We start from the raw sequence: 17538 nt of genomic DNA, 5'->3' as shown, positions 1-17538 counted from the left end.
AGTGGGCAGCAGCGTTTTTGGTGATTTAACCCCCAATTCCAACCCTTGATGCTGAGTGCCAAGCAGGAGAGAGGTTTACAGTATAGACATTATTAGGAAAACTACCCAGGTATTGCATATATCCATCCATCCTGCACTGACTCAGGATCAGCAGACGATCCAGACCATTCACACATTTCTAACCTACTGTTATGACTTAACATTTCATTGTCTCCTCCATTGCCACGCCAGTAAAAGTAGTTCATTGGAAAATCCATCTTTATACTGGCTCAGGTTTCTGAAGCGGGACTCTTTGAAGTGCTCTGCACACACTTCTTCCCAGTCCAAGGTGCATTGCCACGGATCATGAAAGTTCAAAGTAAAGTTTGTGTAGTGGCTTGTGCTGCTTAAAACAAACAACAACAGAGCATTTTTGGTCTTCGTGCATTTTGTAGTTCAGACTCCAAATGCTCAAACATGAAATAAAATGGCGGACTGACTCATGGGTAAGCCTTGACCATATATAGAGATATCTGCAGACGTCACAGGCCTGACAAACGGACCATTTGGAGGAAATAGAGAAGAAGGCAAGATTGTTTTATAAATATCTCTGCAATTCTTTCACGGTTTAATTTTAGATTTTCAATACTTATGCAGATCCCAAATACACATAAGCAGGTGTTATCAGGTTAGAAATGCTGGTTTTGCATAATAGGGCTACAAACCCTTTAATTAAATATTCAAACTAGTGTTGTCCCAATACCAATATTTTGGTACCGGTACCAAAATTATTTCGATACTTTTCGGTACTTTTCTAAATAGAGGGGACCACATTAAACATATATTTCTTATTGAAAGGTACCTACTCAGTGGCCTAGTGGTTAGAGTGTTCACCCTGAGATCGGTAGGTTGTGAGTCCAAACCCCGGCCGAGTCATACCAAAAACTATAAAAATGGGACCCATTACCTCCCTGCTTGGCACTCAGCATCAAGGGTTGGAATTGGGGGTTAAATCACCAAAAATGATTCCCGGGCGCTGCTGCCCACTGCTCCCCTCACCTCCCAGGGGGTGAACAATGGGATGGGTCAAATGCAGAAGACAAATTTCGCCACACCTAGTGTGTGTGTGACAATCATTGGTACTTTTTTAAGTTTGTCCCTAAATAAAATAGTGAACATACAAGACAACTTGTCTTTTATTAGTAAGTAAACAAACAAAGGCTCCTAATTTAGCTGCTGACATATGCAGTAACATATTGTGTCATTTATCATTCTATTATTTTGTCAAAATTATTAAGGACAAGTGGTAGAAAATGAATTAATAATCTACTTGTTCATTTACTGTTAATATCTGCTTTCTTTCTCTTTTAACATGTTCTATCTACACTTCTGTTAAAATGTAATAATCACTTATTCTTCTGTTGTTTGATACTTTACATTAGTTTTGGATGATACCACAAATTTGGGTATCAATCTGATACCAAGTCATTACAGGATCAGGCATTGGTCATATTCAAAGTCCTCATGTGTCCAGGGACATATTTCCTGAGTTTACAAGCATAATATAATATTTTTAAAAACGGCGGACCGGTACTTTTCAGAGGCGGTATAGTACCGAACATGATTCTTTAGTATCGCGATACTATACTAATACGGGTAGACCGTACAACCATAATTCAAACACAGTGTTACTGTTTAAACTGTGTGTAATGTTACAGTGTCCAAAGATATGACATATACTTGTTAAATAAAACCTCTGCTTTCTTTTTTAATAAATATCTAGGCCTACTACGCTACTGTATTTTAATGTTGGTCATTATGGTGGTACTTCAAAAGTGTTTTCTGAAGTGGTACTAAGTTTGAGAACCACTGTCTTAGAATACAAAAAAACCAGACATATATTTCTCCCTTTTTCCACTCCCTTTGGCCATCTTGTTATTGAAGAAGTTTTTTTGCATTCACAACCGTTAACCAATTGGTGGCAGCGTATGGCATGACACACTGGCATCCACTGTAGTGACTGATGTGCAACTTTGACATCAGTGTGTAAATGTGTGTGTGAATGGGTGCATGTGATGTATAGTGTAAAGCGTGTTAGGTATTATTCCAGGTATAGTAAAGCGCTATGCTGTATAAATATAGACCATTTACCATTAAGACTCATGCATCTGAGAGAGGGCAGCTTTTGCATAGCTGCCCACTGCAGTGACCAATTTGCAATACAAAGGTTTTAATCTCAGAGCGGATTTAGGATGATTTTACTATTTTCTGACCTATTACTGTTGTTACAATGTTGGATAATTGTGTAAAACAATGCCATAGCATCAAATTATAAGTTCACACTTTTGAACGTGAGCTTGCATATATATATTTATTTCATTAGTATGATGAAATGATGGAATCACCAGTCTTGGAGGATGTTCATTCAGTTGTTTAAATATATACTGTATATATATATCATACTTTTTTTTTTTTTAATTCCCGATATCTAAAATCTTTGATACAAGCAGTCCTGCAGCGCGTTTACTTGTGCAAAACTGCCAGTTAACATCTAAATGTCCTCCACTGACCACAAAGGTTGGTATTTTCTTGTATTTTAGTGTAAAAGGTAAACATAGCGAATAGGAGCCATCAGCTAAAGAACAGCTAAGCACAGTACAATACATCATATTTGTCAATATAAAAAAGTATCAAATGATTATAGTTGCATATTACTTACACGTACAAAGTCTCAAAGGCAGAGGCTTATTAGGAAGTATTCAGTAATAAACGTGTCCGCAATATTCAACTTACTGCATTATTAGCTTAATTTAATGAATTATTGTGACCCCAAGGTGTCGCCAAAAAAGCAATTACCACTCAAACTCATCTTAAAGACAGTATAAATTAATCCCAGACAGTAATGATAAAGTGTTTTTTTATTTCGAACATTGTTCTCTGTTGCAAACCTTTTTAGATCATTCCACCCAAAAAAAATATTAAAAGTATGTAAGCATTTGTGCTGATATCGTATCGGATCGTATTGGATCAATATTGGTAACGTCCAACACTCAACATGTAGTGAAATATGCTATGAAGTTTATTTTCGGCCATGTCTATACATACAGCATGTCATCAGTATGAGCACTTAAAAATTTTATATTCACTTGTTAAAATGATTACTTATATTTTCATCAAATTCTGCTTCCTTTGCCAAACGTTTACTGAGTGTTGTTAAAAGCAAAGGCCATGTAACACAGTGGTAAAAATGCCCCTGTGCCAACTTTTTTGCAATGTGTTGCTGCCATTAAATTCTAAATTAATGATTATTTGCAAAATAATAAATAGTTTCTCATTTCGAACATTAAATGTCTTGTCTTTGCAGTCTATTCAATTGAATATAGGTGGAAAAGGATTTGCAAATCATTGTATTCTGTTTTTATTTACGATTTACACAACGTGTCAACTTCACTGGTTTTGGGTGTTGTAAATCCCAGGCGGTTTCTTACAGTTCGGTCACAGACGGTGACTCCAGTTTCTGCCCATTTGTTCTTCATTTGTTTTAGTGTGCATTGTCTGTTTTCAAGACATATTGCTTTAAGTTTTCTGTCTTGATGCTTTGATGTTTTCCTGTGGTCTAACAATATGCTTGCCTTTTACAACCTTCCCATGAACAATCAACATCTTTTCAGCGACTTATGCAACATTGCGTAATGATTTACCTTCTCGAAGAAGTTTGATAATCATCTCTTTTGTGTCAATTTACACATCCATGATTTTTGTTAATCCACCTGGTGCAACACTCCTTTTTAACTGCAGGCTAATGAACAGATTTAATCTGATGCAGGTGTTAGCTTCAGAAACTAAAATGTACAGGTTGATTGCATCATTTTTTTCTTACAATTGATTGATTCCATAATTTTTTTCTTGATCTAAAAATGAAACTGTTACTGACTACCGCAATTTATTGTATTGATGTCTTTTACTTTTTCTTAAAGGGGAAATGCTTTTTTTTTTTTTAATTTTGCCTATCGTTCACAATCATTATGAAATGCCTATGGGAGCTGCGCAATTACGCCTAAAAAAGACCTTAAAAAACACCTCCATTGATGCTTTATATACATGATGTAAGTATATATATAACGTAGTAATCGGCACATTTATAATAACATTTACTATTTATGTATTTTGATAATTTTAAGCATAAGCGGCGCATTAATTTCAAAAACGCATCTTAACGTTTGCTCTTTTGTTTTCTTCATCACTGATTACTGCCCACTGCAGACTTTATGAGAGAAAACACACATAATAAAACATCACTTACTGTATAAGGTCTGCTGTCATCAGAATGCTGATTGCTGGGATGTTCATATATTCCTACTTCGGTGAAGAATGTCTCATAATCCTCACGAAAAAACCGAGTGAGGATCAACCGTTTTGTTGTGTTGTCTTTGCCAGTTTCGGGTCCTAAATGGCTGTCAAAGGTTACAAATTTGTCAGAATACCTACTCACACTGCTACTGTCTGGGTGAGATGCATGATTTATGATCTAGAACAGTGGTTCTCAAATGGGGGTACGCGTACCCCTGGGGGTACTTGAAGGTATGCCAAGGGGTACGTGAGATTTTTTTTAAATATTCTAAAAATAGCAACAATTCAAAAATCCTTTATAAATATATTCATTGAATAATACTTCAACAAAATATGAATGTAACTTCATAAACTGAACATAAAATCAAGTAGGCTATTCCATTCATTACTATAAACCTAGAGTTTCCCCCATGCCATGATCGTTTGACCCTACCTGGCGGTGCCACACGGCACCAACTGTCAATCAACTATCAATGTAGAAAACAATGGAGGCTTGGTTAAAGCGTAGCAGTAATGCAGCTGAGACATGAGGACATGTTCCATAAATATTGATGTTAAAGATTTCTTTTTTTGTGAAGAAATGTTTAGAATTAAGTTCATGAATCTCTGTTACAATCCCCAAAGAGGGCACTTTAAGTTGATGATTACTTCTATGTGTAGGAATCTTTATTTATAATTGAATCACTTGTTTATTTTTCAACAAGTTTTTAGTTATTTTTTTATCTTTTTTTCCAAATAGTTCAATGGGGCAGTATAGCTCTGTTGGTAGAGCGGATGTGCCAGCAACTTGAGGGTTGCAGGTTCGATCCCCGCTTCCACCATCCTAGTCACTGCTGTTGTGTACTTGGGCAAGACACTTTACCCACCTGCTCCCAGTGCCACCCACACTGGTTTAAATGTAACTTAGATATTGGGTGTCACTATGTAAAGCGCTTTGAGTCACTAAAGAAAAGCGCTATATAAATATAATTCACTTCACAATTCAAGAAAGACCACTACAAATGAGCAATATTTTGCACTGTTATACAATTTAATGAATCAGAAACTGATGACCTAGTGCTGTATTTTACTTCTTTATCTCTTTTTTTTCAACCAAAAATGCTTTGCTCTGATTAGGGGGTACTTGAATTAAAAAAATGTTCACAGGGGGTACATCACTGAAAAAAGGTTGAGAACCACTGATCTAGAATACATTTACAGGGAGCAAGGAAGCAAAGGAAACAGCAGACCACTCGACGATGGAAAGTTAAGTTAAAGTTAAAGTACCAATGATTGTCACACACACACTAGGTGTGGTGAAATTTGTCCTCTGCATTTGACCCATCCCCTTGTTCCACCCCCTGGGAGGTGAGGGGAGCAGTGGGGAGCAGTGGGCAGCAGCGGTGCCGCGCCCGGGAATCATTTCTGGTGATTTAACCCCCAATTCCAACCCTTGATGCTGAGTGCCAAGCAGGGAGGTAATGGGTCCCATTTTTATAGTCTTTGGTATGACTCGGCCGGGGTTTGAACTCACAACCTACCGATCTCAGGGCGGACACTCTAACCACTAGGCCACTGAGTAGTGGTCACGTCGCGGCTATAAATAATTTGTCTGCGTTAGCGCTTATAATAATAATATCACTAATATTTGGTTAATATTGAAGTCACGCAATGTTAATGGAGTATTGTTGGCGGTTTTTGAATAGTTATTTATCAGATTTTATGGGCGAAATAGTGGAGCTCCCATTGGCCCCGCTGTAAATGGACTTTTATTTACGTCTATCTAATATTGAGAATGCATTAAAAAATCCATCCGTCGTCATGTCTTTCATAAGGATTGTGAATGATAGGAAAAATTCCAAAAAGAGTGCAGTTCTCCTTTAAAGCCATAAAGTTGCCATTTGAAATGACTATAGTTTTGTGTCACGTCTGTTATCTGCTTTTTTCTAAGTCTGGTGAGTCCAGCATTTTTCCAGGGGTTGTTTTTACATTAAACGTGAGCAAAACACTACTAACTTTCTAATTCACACAAATGTGTTTAATTTGTGCTCAGCCGTGTGGCGTCATTTATGATCTATTTTTATATTTTCCTAACCACAGCTGCGTCTATTCGCCGAGAGCTTTTATCTCCTTCTCCTCACATCACACATGAAGGGAGGCTGCATGATTCAATCAGATATACTTCTGACCCGAGGATAAAAACACACTAAGGCTATTCTCCTCTCCTAGTTCAAAATGTCTTTTCATGCTGCCATGTTTGGCAAAGCATCACATACCCTGTTTGCTGTAATAAATCCATATGATTAAAAGTCATATTACTGTATGTCTCCAAGTTATAGACTACAGAGATAGCGTTATTCATCTACTAAGCTATAGGACACGACAATGAATCACAATGGCTCTGCAAAACTTCACTGAAAAAGTGGACTAAATGCTCAAAGAGGTGAAAGAAGCTGGATGGTTAAAATACGAGGAGCATTGAAAGTAGAACAAACAAGCAGCATAAAAAGGGAACGCATGGACTTTAGATTTGACTTTTGCTAACAAATAGTCATTTGAACGGCTCTTTTCAGAGAACGATGAGAACCCATTTGCAGTTGCGAGCTGTTCGTTGCCATTCTCATTTTATCTTGCATGACTTCTTGTTTTATTTATACTTTTTATATACAGTGGAACCCCGATTAATTGGTTCTTTAACATTGAGTTAAAGTTAAGTTAAAGTACCAATGATAATCACACACACACTAGGTGTGGTGAAATGTGTCCTCTGCATTTGACCCAACCCCTTGTTCACCCCCTGGGAGGTGAGGGGAGTAGTGGGCAGCAGCGTTGCCGCGCCCGGGAATCATTTTTGGTGATTTAACCCCCAATTCCAACCCTTGATGCTGAGTGCCAAACAAGGGAGGTAATGGGTCCCCTTTTTATAATCTTTGGTATGACTCGGCCGGGGTTTAAACTCACAACCTAACGATCTCAGGGCGGACACTCCAACCACTAGGCCACTGAGTAGGTCATTGTTCGCTCACCGAAAAGTTCTTATAGTGAAGCAAAGTTCCCTATAATAGTCCCTATTTTAATTAACAACTGAACACTTTGAATACACTATAAAGCAGTGTTATTCAACATTTTCTGAGTAAAGGCACACAACCAGTAGAAATCTTAGAAAAATGAAACTCAGCAGCCGATATTGACAGTTAAAAAGTTGTTCTTGCAATTGTTGGATAATAATTTAAACCATAACCCACCATGGATCAATATAGCTCTTGTCTCAAAGTAGGTGTACTGTCATGACCTGTCACATCACGCCGTGACTCAATTGGAGGTTTTTGGTGTTTTCCTGTGTGTCGTGTTTTAGTTCTTGTCTTGCGCTCCTATTTTGGTGGCTTTTCCCGTTTTGTTGGTATTTTCCTTGTAGCAGTTTCATGTCTTCCTTGAACGCTATTCCCCGCACCTGCTTTGTTTTCGCAATCAAGACGATTTAAGTTGTGCGGACGCTATCCTTTGTGGGGACATTGTTGATTGTCATGTCATGCAAGGATGTACTTTGTGGACGCCGTCTGCTCCACACGCTGTAAGTCTTTGCTGTCGTCCAGCATTCTGTAATTTGTTTAATTTGCAGCCAGTTCAGTTTTAGTTTCGTTTTGCATAGCCATCCCTAAGCTTCAATGCCTTTTCGGCACTCGCCTTTTGTTTATTTTTGGTTTAAGCGTTAGATACCGTTTTACCTGCATGTTGCCTCCCGCATATTGTGATTACGACAAACCCTGTTCCCGACATCTACAAAGTAATTAGCTCCCAGCTGCCACCTACTGATATGGAAGAGTATTAGAGCTCTAGACAGCACAGACACTCTATAACTGCACACTATTTGCAGATTATAATTACTGGTTTGTAAAAAAAATAGTTTTAACCCAATTAGGTGAAATTACATAATCTCCCACAGCACACCAGATTGTATCTCATAATGTATATAACACTGCTATAATGTATATACAGCATGTCTTGTTGGTGCGCTCCAATAACAAAACAAAAAAAAAAAAATAGAAAACCATTTTACCTTGTGTCTGGGAATATTTGTTGAACACTCTGGGAGTTTCAGAGTGATAAACCAGCAGTGGTTTCGTGTAGTCACCACTAGCGTTAGCACAAATTAGCAGTGTTGGGCAATTATTCATCGGGTTGTGTACCACTAGGGCTTGTAATAAAGGCCTCAACACAATTAAAGACTTGCTGAGGGGGTTTAGGTTTGGTTGGTATCAACACTTCAGCCATCAACAATTGCATCATCAGATAAAGAGAAATGGACATGGAAACAGTGTAGGTCTGACTTGGTACATATGTACAGCAAGTATTGGACACAGAGAGAGAGATCAGAAAGTGTAAGAAAAAGTGTCTACATTTGGTTATTTACATTTGATTATTTACAATCCGAAGAGGTATGATGTGGAAGGGAGGGTGTTAGTTTAGGGTTGAAGTTGCCTGGAGGTGTTCTTTTAGTGCGGTTTTGAAGGAGGATAGAGATGCCCTTTCTTTTACACCTGTTGGAAGTGCATTCCATATTGATGTGGCATAGAAAGAGAATGAGTTAAGACCTTTGTTAGATCGGAATCTGGGTTTAACGTGGTTAGTGGAGCTCCCCCTGGTGTTGTGGTTATGGCGGTCATTTAGGTTAAGGAAGTAGTTTGACATGTACTTCGGTATCAGGGAGGTGTAGCGAATTTTATAGACTAGGCTCAGTGCAAGTTGTTTTACTCTGTCCTCCACCCTGAGCCAGCCCACTTTGGAGAAGTGGGTAGGAGTGAGGTGGGCTCTAGGGTGGAGGTCTAGAAGTAATCTGACTAGCTTGTTCTGGGATGTTTGGAGTCTAGATTTGAGGGTTTTGGAGGTGCTAGGGTACCAGGAGGTGCATGCGTAATCGAAAAAGGGTTGAATGAGAGTTCCCGCTAGAATCCTCATGGTGTTTTTGTTGACCAGAGAGGAGATTCTATAGAGAAATCTCGTTCGTTGGTTGACCTTTTTGATTACCTTGGTTGTCATTTTATCACAGGAAAGATTAGCTTCTAGAATGGAACCTAGGTAGGTGACCTCATCTTTTCTGGTGATAACAATGTCACCCACTTTTATAGTGAAGTCATTGACTTTCTTAATGTTGATGTGGGACCCAAATAGGATGGATTCCGTTTTAGCCAAGTGTATGGATAGCTTGTTGTTAGCAAGCCAGGTGCAAATTCTACAGACTACAGATTATACAGGACGACTATGAGTGTTTAGACACAATAAAGTGTTCCTGATCACATAAAGTAATCCTTAAAACAGGCTAACACAGCTCTGACCGGCATAAGGTACGACAATTGTGGACATAAACTCGCCAGAAGTGTCGCTAGCCTCGAAGCTCTTCAAAATGGCTGTGGCCGCATGGACAGGGAGTGATGTCATTAACATGGCAGCCCCCGATGGCTTCAAGCGGCATGCAAAATGAATGAATGCAGCGTTCGTACGTCAACACATGGTCCGCACACAGAGGCATATCTGGCGCAATGTAAACATCCGTAAACCAAAAAGGACGCAAATAGAGGCGTTCGTGAATCGAGGTTCCACCGTACATACCTACGTGTTATTTGTATATTTTTTCTGTGTTGTTAAAATGGGAACATTTAAAAAAAAGTCAAACAAAGAATAGGGGGATATGGCACTATGGAATTTTTTACAACAGAGTTGCTCAAACTTTTTCCACTGAGAGCCACACATTGACAAATCAAAGGAAGCGGGGGGCATTTTGGTAGTTTTCACCTTCAAAATCTGTACAATATATAGATTTTTTTCAAGAACTAGAAGATGCAATTTTGCTAGAAATTTGGTGTGAATGCTGAAGAGTAAAGCCGAACTGAAATGCTAACAGTTAGCCCGCTGGTCACATAGTGTCATGTAACAAAAAATATGAGCGAAATGAGCTAAACAGCTAGCATGCTAACATTATAATGCTAACGGCGTGGCTCGGTTGGTAGGGTGGCCGTACCAGTAGTCTGAGGGTTCCTGGTTCAATCCCCGGCTTCCACCATCCTCGTCACGTCACCCTTGCTCCTGATGGGTCGTGGTTAGGGCACCCGCCATCAGTGTGTGAATGTGTGTGTGAATGGGTGAATGTTTGATTGATTGATTGAGACTTTTATTAGTAGGTTGCACAGTGAAGTACATATTCCGTACAATTGACCACTAAATGGTAACACCCGAATAAGTTTTTCAACTTGTTTAGTCGGGGTCCACTTAAATTGATTCATGATACAGATATATACTATCAGATATATACTATCATCATAATACAGTCATCACACAAGATAATCATCAGGGTGTATACATTGAATTATTTACATTATTTACAATTTGGGGGTGGGGTTAGGTTTGGTTGTTATCATCAGTCATCAATAATTGAGAACAGAGAAATGGATATTGAAACAGTGTAGGTCTGACTTGGTAGGATATGTACAGCAAGTAGTGGACATAGAGAGAGAGAGAGAGAGATCAGAAGGCATAAGAAAAATATCTGCATTTGATTGTTTACATTTGATTATTAACAACAATCCGGGGAGGGTGTTAGTTTAGGGTTGAAGTTGCCTGGAGGTGTACTTTTATTGCGGTTTTGAAGGAGGATAGAGATGCCCTTTCTTTTATACCTGTTGGAGCGCATTCCACATTGATGTGGCATAGAAAGAGAATGAGTTAAGACCTTTGTTAGATCGGAATCTGGGTTTAACGTGGATAGTAGAGCTCCCCCTGGTGTTGTGGTTATGGCGGTCATTTACGTTAAGGAAGTAGTTTGACATGTACTTCGGTATCAGGGAGGTGTAGCTAGGGTGACCATTTCCATGACACCAAAAAGGAGGACATTATGCGGCATATCAATAAATTACTATGGTGTACATAGGACTCTGGTATACCTTATTTATAGTACAATTTTGAGTGGTTTAAAGATGATGTTTGTGTGGCTGAATAGGAAAAAATATTAAAGTCAAGTGTTTGTTAACAGTATTTGTATTTATTCAATACATTGTGGTGTTCAAAAAGTGACCACTGAGATGAATCTTTTCAAGTGCAGAGTGCCACAAAGCATAACATGTGTGGACTTAAATGTAGTTAACATACAGTATATAATAAAAAGAAAAATGCCACAAAAAATTTTCCACATCAACATCAAGGCTGCTTGCTGCATATCTGGTTGCGTTATGCAGAATATGGGCCAAACAGTTTGCAAGGAGCACATCTTTTTGGCTCAGTTTCAGCTTCTGATACACACTGTTATGTTTGCCACAATTGACACTGGCATTGTCTGCTGCATATGCAGACATGTTTTTCACCTCTAAGCCAGACATCTCAAGTTTTGCCAGCAGCTGGTTTGTTATGGCTTCTGACGTTTCGTTGCTGTCACTATAAAAATCCAACAGGACATGTTGGATGCCTTCATCAAAGTGAAAATACCTTACCACAATGGGAAAACACTTGTTTGTTCCTTTATTTGAGGCGTCGGTTGCCACGGAAAAGGGTAGGTTGTTTTCTTTTATGTAGTCGGTATGTTCCTGTACTGAATAGTGAGCGATGACGTTCTCGCCCAATGCCTTGGCTTTCGTTCGGCCACAGGCCATCCCTTTAGCTGTGGGCTAGTCACTGAAAATCTCCCGGTCCACTTTCATGCCGCAGTCTAAACTTCTGTAGGACTGGTGATGCTTTACAGCAGTGGTTCTCAACCCTTTTTTCAGTGATGTACCCCCTGTGAACATTTTTTTAATTCAAGTACCCCCTAATCAGAGCAAAGCATTTTTGGTTGAAAAAAAGAGATAAAGAAGTAAAATACAGCACTATGTCATCAGTTTCTGATTTATTAAATTGTATAACAGTGCAAAATATTGCTCATTTGTAGTGGTCTTTCTTGAACTATTTGGAAAAAAATATATAAAATAACTAAAAACTTGTTGAAAAATAAACAAGTGATTCAATTATAAATAAAGATTTCTACACATAGAAGTAATCATCAACTTAAAGTGCCCTCTTTGGGGATTGTAATAGAGATCCACCTGGATTCAGGAACTTAATTCTAAACATTTCTTCACAAAAAAAGAAATCTTTAACATCAATATTTATGGAACATGTCTACAAAAAATCTAGCTGTCAAGACTGAATATTGCATTGTTGCATTTCTTTTCACACTTCTTTTTGACAGACATTTTAGTGAGGGTCAAACCATCATGGCATGGGGGAAACTCTGGCTTTATGGTAATGAATGGAATAGCCTACTTGATTTGATGTTCAGTTTATGAACTTACATTACATTGCATACCCCCAGGGGTACGCGTACCCCCATTTGAGAACCACTGCTTTACAGCATGGTACACCTTGCACAGCTCCGCAGCGGTTATCTTGTCATCCAGGGGCGACGAAACTTCACGAAAAAATGTCCTCATTGAAGAGGTACTTGCCGCACGTTTATTACTTTTATGTTTATCCGCGCACCCGCATGCCGTTCAATTGCAGCATTCCCCTGACTACTTACGTCGACATCACATCGACAAAGTGTGCAGAAGCCATTGAATGAGTCTCGACTGCTTTTCGTTATAAATTCGTTCTCTTTTATCCATTCAGAATTAAACGAGGTCTTGCGTTTTGGCATGATGCTAACTTTCTGTCAATGTTATGCCGCAGCAGCAATGGACCCTTGTTTACTTTTTTAACCAATGATAAGCAGATTTGTATCCGACACAGCTCTTAGCCAATCATTTGATATGTTACTGCGTTGGGGGCATTTTTCACGGTCTTTGATTGGCTATTGCGCTGCAGCCCAGCAAAGATGAAAAAACTCCGCTCTTCAAGCCTAGTGCCTCAAAAAGGAGGACAAATACGTGTCCGGCTTGAAGCTGCGCCGGACGCCGGACAGGGCATTAAAAATCCGGACTGTCCGGCCTAAATCCGGACACCTGGTCACCCTAGGTGTAGCAGATTTTATAGACTAGGAAATAGTGTCAAAGCGCTTTGAGTACCTTGAAGGTAGAAAAGCGCTACACGAGCATAACCCATTTTACCAATTATCATGCCAACAATAACATGCTTACAGTTAGCATTAGTAAAATACCAAAATATATGACACTCAGGTGTTAAATTAGCTAAAAAAGCTAGCATGCTAATGTTAATAACACAAATGCTAACTGTAACATGCATCAAGTACCAAAATATATTACTCAGAGGTGTGTACCTAAAAAAAATGTTTTAAAATGCTAGCATGCTGACGTTAGCATGCATTTGTAGTGGGAAGTCAGAATTTAAACTGGAATACCTCTCAAGGTCGGATTTTCTACTCGGAAAGTTGGAGCATTCTCACCACTCCTAAGTTGGCTTCAAACATGGCTGCTCGGATTGTAAGCAATAATATAAGCTATAAGTCCTTGCTATTTTGTGACATTCTGAGGATATTGTACTGCACTATATTTTCGAATATATTCAGCAAATGTGTTATTTTTTCCAAGATAAAATAATAGATAGTAAACATTTTGAGCTTATTATTGTGGACAATGTTAGCGAACTGTTAAGCTGGTAATACATTTTGCTAGCATTATAAGTGATCGAATTGATTCCAGAGTCTGTAAAGTTTTAAAGACAATTATTAACTTTGTATTTTTTTTTTATCCTGCTAATTAATTCCAGCTGTGAAGCGACGCAAGGGGCCAGTTTTGCGCTGCTAACACTTTCCTGTGCCAACTACGTCATCAAAGGGTGAGTAATTTATTTTGCTTTAATTACAAAGTGGTCAGCTTCTCTTTGTGCTTCTTGTGAATTTCTTTTGCAGATGAATAAAGTATTTATCCATGTTAAATATTAAAGTGTTTTCCAGCAAATACTGGTCGATTGTGCGTGTAATCAGCACAATGAACTCTGACTGTCATGTCTGCAGCGTTACAGTGTTATGTGCTGTCCTAATGTGCTTATGTAAACAGGGCCGTCAGCTGTTGTTAGCCGTCCGCAGAAAGGGAGAGACGTGTCAGAATACACGTCACAGTCTTTCCCTTAACCGGGAAAATGTCACATGACATGCTTTGTGAAATGTGAACACACATGCAAAACATGCATGAGATCACAAATTAAAGCAAAAGTCAGTCGAGATTTTGGTGTCATGGCGTGTGGAGACATAGGAGAGAGGGATCAGTGACAAGGGAAAAGGTTTGGGAAGAAGTACAATTCACTTTCTCAATGTATACACTCACTAGTGTTTTATTTTAGCTACACACACATACACACAAGCTACAAACGCACAGTTCTCCGTGACACGAATGACATTTTGCACCATTAAGTTGCAAAACGAAAATATCTTTGAGACATTCCACACATCTGTTCCCTGTTTCTCTGTGACAAAAGGAATTTGTTTTGGTAAAACACATTTTCCCCCAGTTTGGAGTCCAAAATGACAAAAAATTGTTTTGGTACATTAAAGGGGAGCTGCATTTTTTTAAATATAATTTTGTCTATAATTCACAATCCTAATGAGAGTCTAGAACACATTTGTCTTCATTGTTATTGCATTCTAACTCGTAAATAAACGTAAATAAAAGTCAGCTTACAATGGAGTCAATGACGTCATTGGTCGATTCCGACCAAAAAACTCAATAAATAACCATCCCAAAAGCGCCAACAATACTCCATTTACATTTTCCTGACCTGAATATTATCCAAGTATAAGCAATATTGTTATTGTAAGCGTTCACGTCAAGGACCTATTTTTAGCGGCACATTGAGGGTAACGTCCTTATGCTACTGTATTGACATCACTAGCTGGTGAGCTGCTTTCACGCCTCGGAGCTCGTAAAAGTTTATTCTAGATTACAAACCATGCCTCTCACCTTGATAGTAAAATGATATGGACATAAACTAAACAGTTGCTACATCTTGACAGCCAACTTAGACCCTGAAATGTCGAAAAAGACCCGAAAAGCTTGGTTTCACCCACCTTTTTTCTTTGCAAGAATTATGAGTCATTCGTATATATCCATTTAAACGGGAATATATCAACATCCAAACAGTCAGCATCCCAGTGAGAGCAGACATTGTTCAGTAAGTGATGTTTAGTTATATTTGTGAGCTCTCATGTTTGCAGTGAGTAATAATCAGTGTTCATTGTTGTTGTTGTGATGCGTCTGTGAAATTAATGGATCGCTGTGTGCTTAAAATGATCAAAATACGTAAATATTACATGTTATTATGAATGTGCCTTTAACTACATTACATTTATACTTACAGCGTGTATATAAAACGTTGATGGAAGTGTTTAAATGTTTTTAAATGCTTTATAGGTAGAATAGAGCAACTCCCAAAGGCTCTATTGTAAGCTTCCTATTGTTCGCATTTATTAACTCTTTAGAATGCATAAACAAAGGAAAAACATGTGTTCTTGCCTTATATAAGGATTGTGAATGATAGACAATGTCATGATCCGTTGCCCGGGTCATGTCATGTTTAGTTTGTTATATCCTTATTGTCATTTTCTGTTTTCAGCACCCTCTTTAGTTTTTGTTGTTGCCATGGGTTCTGATTCCTCGCACCTGCCTCTGATTATTGGTTGGGCTGCTCACCTGCTACTGATCACTAATCAGAGAGCTATATTTACTTGCCTCGCTATCCATTCAGTCTGGCAGTCTTGTTCGTTTCATGCGACTGTTTGTGTTGGCTTCATGCTACGACTATTGTTTTCGATTGTTTCTATTTTGCTATGATAAGTTAGCCTCAAGCTTCACGTGTGCTTTCCCTGCTGCATGACCTTCCACGTTATTTTGCCTTATTGTTAGAATAAATCATCATCTTTCCTGCATGCTGCTTCCTGATGTCCTGCATTTTGGGGAAACGACCACTGCTAAACCATGCAACCCAAACGCAAAAAAATCCCAAAAAAGTGCAGTAAGTCTCAGAGGTTCCAAAATAGTGTAATCAAAGTGTGTTGTCCAAAATGTAGGTTTGATGCTGAATTTTAGACAGTTTTGAAATTGTTTTCCTAGGGATATAAATCTTTTTGTGATGGACGATTCAATTTGCATCGTGATACATGGGTTACAATGCGATTGAAAAACTATGTATTTATAATACAGAACAATTCGATGCGATTGGATTTAAAGGCCTACTGAAATGCGATTTTCTTATTCAAACGGGGATAGCAGATCCATTCTATGTGTCATAATTGATCATTTCGCAAAATTGCCATATTTTTGCTGAAAGGATTTAGTAGAGAACATCGACAATAAAGTTTGCAACTTTTGGTCGCTGATAAAAAAGCCTTGCCTGTACCGGAAGTAGCAGACGAGTAGCGTGACGTCACAGGTTGTGGAGCTCCTCACATCCGCACATTGTTTACAATCATGGCCACCAGCAGCAAGAGCGATTCGGACCGAGAAAGCGACGATTTCCCCATTAATTTGAGCGAGGATGAAAGATTCGTGGATGAGGAAAGTGAGAGTGAAGGACTAGAGGGCAGTGGGAGCGATTCAGATAGGGAAGATGCTGTGAGAGGCGGGTGGGACCTGATATTCAGCTGGGAATGACTAAAACAGTAAATAAACACAAGACATATATATACTCTATTAGCCACAACACAACCAGGCTTATATTTAATATGCCACAAATTAATCCCGCATAACAAACACCTCCCCCCTCCCGTCCATATAACCCGCCAATACAACTCAAACACCTGCACAACACACTCAATCCCACAGCCCAAAGTACCGTTCACCTCCCCAAAATTCACATATATTTCCCCAAAGTCCCCAATGTTACGTATGTGACATGCACATTGCGGCACGCACGTACGGGCAAGCGATCAAATGTTTAGAAGCCGCAGCTGCATGCGTACTCACGGTACCGCGTCTGCGCATCCAACTCAAAGTCCTCCTGGTAAGAGTCTCCCTTGTCCCAGTTCTCCACAGGCCAATGGTAAAGCTTGACTGTCATCTTCCGGGAATGTAAACAATGAAACACTGGCTGTGTTATCCGGCACAACAGTCAAGGGGTGCATTCTACGGCGGAGGTGCGTTATCCGGCACAACACCTGCCGCAATACACCGCTTCCCACCTACAGCTTTCTTCTTTGCTGTCTCCATTGTTCATTGAACAAATTGCAAAAGATTCACCAACACAGATGTCCAGAATACTGTGGAATTTTGGGATGAAAACAGACGACTTAATAGCTGGCCACCATGCTGTCCCAAA

Source organism: Nerophis lumbriciformis, linkage group LG06, assembly GCF_033978685.3.
Source record: "Nerophis lumbriciformis linkage group LG06, RoL_Nlum_v2.1, whole genome shotgun sequence".
NCBI lineage: Eukaryota > Metazoa > Chordata > Actinopteri > Syngnathiformes > Syngnathidae > Nerophis > Nerophis lumbriciformis.
Note: the sequence above shows the minus strand (reverse complement) of the source record.